Source organism: Rhinopithecus roxellana, chromosome 10 (assembly GCF_007565055.1).
Source record: "Rhinopithecus roxellana isolate Shanxi Qingling chromosome 10, ASM756505v1, whole genome shotgun sequence".
Taxonomy (NCBI): domain Eukaryota; kingdom Metazoa; phylum Chordata; class Mammalia; order Primates; family Cercopithecidae; genus Rhinopithecus; species Rhinopithecus roxellana.
The window spans coordinates 89,129,596-89,138,141 of record NC_044558.1 but is presented as its reverse complement, the minus strand read 5'-3'; positions in this window follow the sequence as shown (position 1 = coordinate 89,138,141).

Genomic DNA, 8,546 nt, shown 5'->3' with positions numbered 1-8,546 from the left:
GGTGCCACTGCACTCCAGTCTGGCAACAGAGTGAGACTCTGTCTTAAAAAAAAAAAAAAAAAAAAAAAAGACACTTACACTTGAAATGTTTACCACAGCACAATTCACAATTGCAGAGATATGGAATCAACCTACGGGATCACTAACCAATGAATAGATAAAGAAAATGTGACTTATATATATATATGTATTTGCACACACATACGGTGTGTATATATATGTGTGTATACATATCACATGATTATATATGTATATATATCACGTATATATTATATGTATGTTATGTATCTACCTTGTGATATATATATGCCATGTGATATATATATAATGAAATACTATTCAGCCATAAAAAAGAACAAAATAATGTCTTTTGCAGCAACTTGAATAGAGCTGAAAGCAATTATCCCATATGAAGCAACTCAGGAATGGAAAACCAAATACCACATGTTCTCACTTACAATTGGTAGCTAAGCTACGGGTACACAGAGGCATAGAGTAGTATCATGGACACTGGAGACTCAGAAGTGGGGTGCGGATGAGGAATGAAAAATTGCCTATTGGGTACAATGTCCACTTTTTGGGTGACGGGTACACTAAAAGCCCAGATTTCACCACTATACAATTCATTCACATTACCAAAAACCACTCATTCCCCTAAAACGATTGAAATTTAAAAACAAAAGGATGCCTGTACCTTTGGTGATCGAGACATTTCTGTTGGCTTTTGGGAGCCCTACTCTCAGGACTGGGCAGAAGTCAGGCTGCAACATACAGAGAACTTAATGGAAGTGACGAGCAGCTGAAGTAACCCAGGCTTTCTCATCTCAAGAAGCTCTTCCATTGCCAAGAACAGAGGGCAAGCTGATGTCACTACAAAAGTGATTTTTAAAGAAAGTCAAACCGCTTAAAGACTGCTCCTTATTTAGGCCCCATGGGTACTAAGAAATGGCTTCCTCCTTTTCTTCTTTTCCTCCTCCTCCCACTTAGCCTCACAAATGGTTGGCAGACTCTATCCTTAAATTGTGGCCAGGGACTGGAGCTGAAAACGCCTTTGAGGATTCTTCTGCAGCAACCACTAAAATCTCTGTCTGGAGATGGGAATGCGGCCTCTGAGGCTTCAGAACAGGCAGGGAGGCTCAGAACCAGCCACAGACTAGTTTCTTTCCTTTGTCTGGACAATTGCAACCAGGAGGGAGAAATCATCATAGGCTGTTTATTTGTAGACATTGGCCTGGCTGTTGGTCTCATTCTGAAATAAGGACACTAAAAAGGAAATAGGCAGACACCCCTGTCTTCTCCAGCCCAGGAGTTTCTACCTGGCACTAATGACATATAGTGTATGATGATTCTTTGTTTGCCCGGGACAGGCTGTCCTGTGCATTGTCTCTGGCCCTTGCCAGATGACATCAGCACTCCCCACCCAATGTGACAACCAAAAATCCCTCTAGACATTGCCAAGTGCCTCCTACCGGGGCAACACTGCCCCCAGTTGAGAACCGCTTCTCTAATTGATTAGCATGTACACAGCGAGCTCCCCAAAAACGCTGAAAGGATGATTCTATTCCTTTTTTTTTTTTTTTTTTTTTTAGAGACTGAGTTCCACTCTTGTTGCCCAGGCTAGAGTGCAATGTCACTATCTTGGTTCACGGAGACCTCTGGCTCCTGGGTTCAGGCGATTCTCCTGCCTCAGCCTCCCGAGTAGCTGGGATTACAGGTGCTCACCACCACACCAGGCAAATTTTTGGTATTTTTAGTAGAGATGGGGTTTCACCAGGTTGTCCTGGCTGGTCTTGAACTCCTGACCTCAAGTGATCCACCCGCCTTGGCCTCCCAAAGTGCTGGGATTATAGGTGTGAGCCACCACACCTGGCCAGGATGATTCTATTCTAAGAAGCTAGGAGAATATTCCAGATACCCCTCTGGGAACTATTCAGACTACCAAGCAGGGCAGTTCAAGAAGAGACCTAAGGCCGGATGCAGTGGCTCCTGCCTGTAATCCCAGCACTTTGGGAGGTCAAGGCAGGCAGATCTCTTGAGCTCAGGAGTTCAAGACCAGCCTGGCCAACGTGGAGAAACCCCGTCTCTACTGAAAATACAAAAGTTAGCTGGGCATGGTGGCACACGCCTGTAATCCCAGCTACTCGGGAGGTTGGGGCAGGAGAATCACTTGAATCCCAGAGGTGGCAGTGAGCCGAGATGGTGCCACTGCACTCCAGCCGGGGCAACGGAGCGAGACTTTGTCTCAAAATTAAAAAAATTAAAAGAAGAGAACTAAGGTTTGTCTTCCGTTAAACAAAGGCAGACCTTCTAAGCAAAGGTCTTCTGTGAAAAAGACTTTCTGGAATGTAGGAGGGGGAAGACTTACCCCTGGGGCAGTGAGGATTAAATGAAGTAAGACAGGCAAAGTGCTTGGCAGAGCAGTATCAAATGGAAAGTGTTAGTTGGTTTTTTTTTTTTTTTAAACAGTTTCGCTCTTGTTGCCCAGGCTGGAGTGCGATGGTGTGATCTCGGCTTACCGCAGCCTCCGCCTCCCGGGTTCAAGCAATTCTCCTGCCTCAACCTCCCGAGTAGCTGGGATTACAGGCATGCGCCACCACACCTGGCTAATTTTGTATTTTTAGTAGAGACAGGGTTTCTCCATGTTGGTCAGGCTGGTCTCGAACTCCCGACCTCAGGTGATTCACCGACCTCGGTCTCCCAAAGTGCTGGGATTACAGGCATGAGCCACCACGCCCAATTAATTGGTATTCTTATTGTTGTTATTATTATTCTATGTTCAAAAAACTGCACATAGCTCTTTACTCCTTAGAGAGTGGTGCAAAAAGATGTTGCACAGCACAGCCACTCAGTAGGCAGAGCAAGAGCATTCCTGACTAGGAGAGTGTAGAAAAGGTCAAATTTTAGAGCAGAAAAGAACATTTGAGATTATTTGGATCAACCTTTCACTTTACAAGTAAGGAAGTAGGCCAGGCCTGATGCCTCATGCCTGCAATCCCAGCACTTTAGGAGGTCAAGGCAGGAGGACTATGTGAGTATAGGAATTCGAGACCAGCCTGGACAACACAGCGAGATCCAGTCTCTATAGAAAAACAAAAATCAAGTAAGGAAGCAAAGTAAAGTGCAAGTACACAAAGGTGGTGTGAAATGACTCGTCCAAGGCCACAGAGAGCGTTAAGGGCGGGCCTGGGGCCAGAGCTCAGGCTTCCTGCCCCACCCAGAGACTGTTAGTCTGTCACCGAGGGGTGGAAGGGAGGGAGGTGCCTCCTCCCTCAATGTAAACCGGGTCCATGCTCACAGACCTGTTCCAGAGACATTGCCGGTCAAAAATTCAAGTTCATGTGCAGTATTTTTAAGAAATGTTTCCATAGAGATGGACAAATAATTGGAAACAACAATCCAGACAGAAAAGAGCCATTCATTGGAATAGGATGTGTAGCATGAGCTGGGGTGACGGTCCTGCTGACCTGGAGGGATGGTCAGAAAAGCCAGGCTGAGAGCTGCGAGATTTGGGGTTATGAGCTAACATTCCAGGACAGGGGCTTGATATCAGTTTTTTGCTTTTTTTTTTTTTTTTTGAGGCGGGGCTTTTGCTCTGTTAACCAGGGTCGGGCAAAGTGGTGTGATCATAATTCACTGCTACCTCAAATTCCTGGGCTCAAACCATCCTCCTACCTCAGCCTCCCAAAGTGCTGGGATTACAGGCCTTAGGCACCATGCCCAACAACTGAAATCTTTTTTTTTTTTTTTTTTTTTTTTTTTTGAGACAGAGCCTTGCTCTGTTGCCCAGGCTGGAGTGCAGTGGCATGATCTCTGCTTACTGCTGCTTCTGCCTCCTGGGTTCAAGTGATTCTTCTGCCTCAGCCTCCCAAGTAGTTGAGATTACAGGTGTGTCACCACACCCACTCTATTTTTAGTAGAGATGGGGATTCACCATGTTGACCAGGCTGGTCTCGAACTCCTGGCCTCAAGTGATCTGTCCACCTCAGCCCCTCAAAGTGCTGGGATTACAGGTGTAAGCCACTTCCCCCAGTCCTGAAATCTTTTGATAGTCCTGTATGCACATCGATAATGCCCAGCCTGTGTGTCCACTGAACAAGCATGGGCTGGGACTTTCTGTACGCCAGGCCCAGGGGATGGTGCTGATAACACAATGATAGCCCCCTTTTTTTTGCCTTTTTTTCTTTTCTTTTCTTTTCTTTTTTTTTTTTTCTGAGACAGAGTCTCCCTCTGTCACTGCAACCTCCACCTCCTGGGTTCAAGCGATTCTTGTGCCTCAGCCTCCCAAGTAGCTGGGACTACAAGCACATGCCACCATGCTTGGTTAATTTTTGTACTTTTTTTTTTTTTAGTTGAGGCAGGGTTTCACCATGTTGGCTAGGCTGGTCTCGAATTACTGACCTCAAGTAATCCGCCTACCTCAGCCTCCCAAATTGCTGGAATTACAGGCATGAGCCACTGCACCTGGCCTCCTTTTCCTTTTCCGGCTTCTAGAGGCCGCCAGCATTCTTTGGCTCCTGGCCTCTCCCTTGCATCACTCCAACCTCTTGCCTCTGTCCTCACACCTCCTCCTGCTGATGACAGCACAGCCCTGCATTTTCTAGCTGAGGGGCCCTTGGAAAGGTACTTAGCATCTCTGAAACTGCGTCCTTGTCAGTGAGCTGGAGATCGTCAGAGCGCCCACTTCGTATGAAGGGTTGATGGGAATGGGTGGAATGGGGTCTGTGTCAACGCCAAGCACTATGTCCTGCACACAATTTTATAACAGTAACAGTGATGACGATCACCACCACTGTCATCCAACAGTCATTTCCGTAGCTTGGAGACACAGAGGGAGAGGTGACTTCTGCCTGAGGCATTAGGAAAAAACTCTTTCTTTCTTTCTTTCTTTTTTTTTTTAGAGATACAATCTCTCTGTTTTGCCCAGACTGGAGTGCAGTATTGTGATCACGGCTCAGTGCAGCCTCAAACTTCTCAGCTCAGGTGATCCTCTCGCCTCAGCCTCCCAAGTAGCTAGGACTACAGGCATATATAAGAAAAACTTTTTTAGAAGTGATCCCTGAACTGGCCCTGATCAAATAACAGTAAAGGAATGTGACCAATAGACAAGGGAGAAGGGGTGTACGCTGGACAGAAAAATCAGGACAGCAGAAGGCACAGGTGTTTGTAGAACAGGGAGGTCCCAAGCGGCCCAGAGCAGAAGGTCAGGGTCAGTGCCAGGAGGTGGGATGGATGGCAAAGGGATCGAGAGCTAGGGCTTTGGGCTCAGACAGGCTCAAGTTCAAGTCCTGCAGCTCCAGATAAGAGCTCTGCAAACTGGGGTACCTCGTTAGCTGCTGCCGCTCTGCCTTTGTGAAAGGCTCACGGGAACAGTGCCTACCCGCTAGGCTTGCAGCAATTAAAGGCCGTTCTGATATGGGAGAGGCGCAAGAGGCAACTTGGAAAGGGCTTTGCGGGCCTGGCCAGGAGTTTGCACCCTGCAGGATCACGTCCTCGCTTTTCATCTACTCTTCATCCTGTGTGCTCCGTCCTTTTCCCTTAGACAACAGGAAGGCTGACCACTGACCTTCCTAATCTTACGTCCCTGCCACTGTTCTCCTGAACTTAAAAATAATAACTTTTGCCGGGCACAGTGGCTCATGCCTGTAATCCCAGCACTTTGGGAGGCCAAGGTGGGTGGACCACCTGAGGTCAGGAGTTCGAGACCAGCCTGGGCAACATGGTGAAACCCCGTCTCTACTAAAAATACAAAAGTTAGCCAGGCGTGGTGGCGGGTGCCTGTAATCCCAGCTACTTGGGAGGCTGAGGCAGGAGAATTGCTTGAATCCGGAAGGTGGAGGTTGCAGTGAGCCGAGATCATGCCACTGCACTCCAGCCTGGGCAACAGAGCAAGACTTCATCTCAAATAAATAAATAAACAAACAAATAAATAAGTAAGTAAATAAATATAAATAAAAAAGAAAAAGAAAGAAAACTAATACTAGCTTTTTTTTCACAGGTGGAAAAAATGTTAGGAGACCATTGGTCACCTGTAAAATGTGGGTAACAATGGCATTGACCTTATATGGTTGCTTTGAGGATTCACAGAGAGAATGTGCAGCAAGTGTCGATGTTATAATGTAGGAGGCTAAAAGCTTAGGATCTGAAGTCAGAGGGACTGAGCCTGAATTGAAGCGATGTCACTTATTAGCTCTGTAATGCGGGCAAGTGACTTAACCTCTCTGAGTCGCAACTCCTTGTTTGTAAAATGAGGATGATAATACCAGCCACAGAGGTTTTTCGGCAAGCATCCTAAGAGATCATCTAGGATGCACTCATTAACTACGATGATGATGGTGATGATGATGATGTCCTTTCTGTTCACATATAAGACAAATTAGGCCCAGAGAGGGAAAGTGCCTTTCCCAAGGTCACACAGCAAGTTGGTAACACAGCAAGTTGGTAGTAATCTGTCACACAGGCAGCTTCCTGTAGGTTCTGCAGTCCAGGTGAATTCCTGGCATGAGTTCTGGGGACGGGAACCCGAGATAGTACAAAGCATGCCCCCTCCCTAGGCTGTTTTCCTGTGTGAAGGGCAAGGTAGCATCCCCCACCTGCAGCCTATAAATTCGCCCCGGTGGCCGCTGCCTCCCAGGACTGTGTGGCTCTGCCTGCTGAGGAATCAGATGGTACCAGCAGACGGTCTCTCCATGCTACTGGAACCTGCATCGCGCCCATCATTTATTTTGGACAGGACGCAAGATGAGATATCAAAGGAATCAGCTGCTGGTCAGAGGAAACAGAAAAGGGGCCAGAACTCCGCCTGGCTCTGCTGGGCACAGGGTAAGCCCCCTCTCCCCTGCAAATCCGAATTAGGCTCCCCACTTTTAATCCAACTTTATTAATTGAAATTAAGTCGAGTCAAAGATAGAGAGGCAAACTAGTTTCTTGGTTTCAAGCTTTTTGCTAAAAAAAAAAAAAAGATATATCTACATTTTTAAAAACTGGAGGTATTTATAGGATCAGAGTTAAGATTAGAGAGTTTCAAGTAACAGTCGAGGCCAGTGGAAGTAAAGGGTCAGGAGTTCTGGCTCCCCACATTCACATGAGCCAAGGGATGACCTCAAACACATCAGTTCGGGGTTTTATTTTCCAACATGCTCTGCTGAATAATTGAGCTTTTCAGACCTCTCTGGAACAGATGCTGGTGTGAATAAAGCCTTCCTTTGCTCGAGGCACAACAGAAACACCCCCTAATGCCCAGCCAATGCGCCCACAAGATTTCAACTATTATTCAGACCAACAGGAGGTATTGCAATTAAGAGATGATTGTCACCAAGCCTCTTTAAAAGCAAGCATGTCCAAGAAGGAGGCTCCGGGGGAGGGTGGCTCTAGGGGGCCACCATCGTCAGGGTTGGCAGGTTTCCACTCTGGGAGTGAGTGACCAGGTCACGGGTGGATTGAGACACTGACATTTTCTTTGGCAGGTAGGACACAGTGAAAACGACAAGGTCAGGAGACCTGGGACCAGAGGTGCCCCCAAGTCTCCCTTCTGTTTCCCTCTCTATAAAATGGACATCTTCAGAAACCAGCCCTCTAAGTTTTATTTTATTTTAATTTATTTAATTAATCTATTTATTTATTTATTTATGTTTTAGAGACGAGGTCTCACTCTGTTGTTGTCCAGGTTGAAGAGCAGTGGCACTATCATAGCTCACTGCAGCCTCCAACTCCTGGGCTCAAGGGCTCCTCCTGTCTCAACCTCCCAAGTAACTGAGACTATAGGTGTGTGCCACCTCACCGGGCTACAGTTTTTATTTTTTGCAGAGACAAGGTCTCCCTATGTCGCCCAGGCTGGTCTCAAACTCCTGGTTTCCAGTAATCCTCCCACCTCAGCCTCCCTAAGTGTCAAAATTACAGGCATGAGCCACCACACCTGGCCCCTCCAAGTTTTAAAATATTGAATAGCCCTCAAAGAAAATCAAACCAGCTGTGTCTCAGAGGATCCTTCTGGCAGCTTGCAGACTGTAAAGAAGTTCAAAGAAACTCCGATTGTTCCACTCTGGTTGTGGAAGTCATATTGGTCACGAGGATCTGAAAACATGTAACTGAGAAGGGCTGAAGGGAATGGCTGAAGACCAGAGGGTGTAAATTGTCTTTTCAGCAACCGGAACTGGCAACCTTCTGTTCCACCAGTTTTTCACAGCAAAATTAAAAGGTTATCAAGGGAGGCTCCTCCCACAATCAATGACTATTGTTAGGATGAATAACAATAGACTTGCCCTCCACTTCAGCCTGTCTAGGATTCCGAAGTGCTTTTTGAATGCTAGTCCATTCATCCTCACAGTAACCTTGGAAGCATTCCATTAGGCAAAATCTGTATTATTTTTGCCTCTACAAAATATGTAGTGCCATTCTCTTGATGGAAAAAATAATCAAGCTATGATCTGAAAAGAATAATGGGGAGAAAATGTTGGGGGCGGTCTGAACTCACATGGACAGTCTGAATAACTCCCAGACTTAAAATGTTGTACCTAGACCTCTGCCGTGGTGGGGAAGTGTGGATTTTG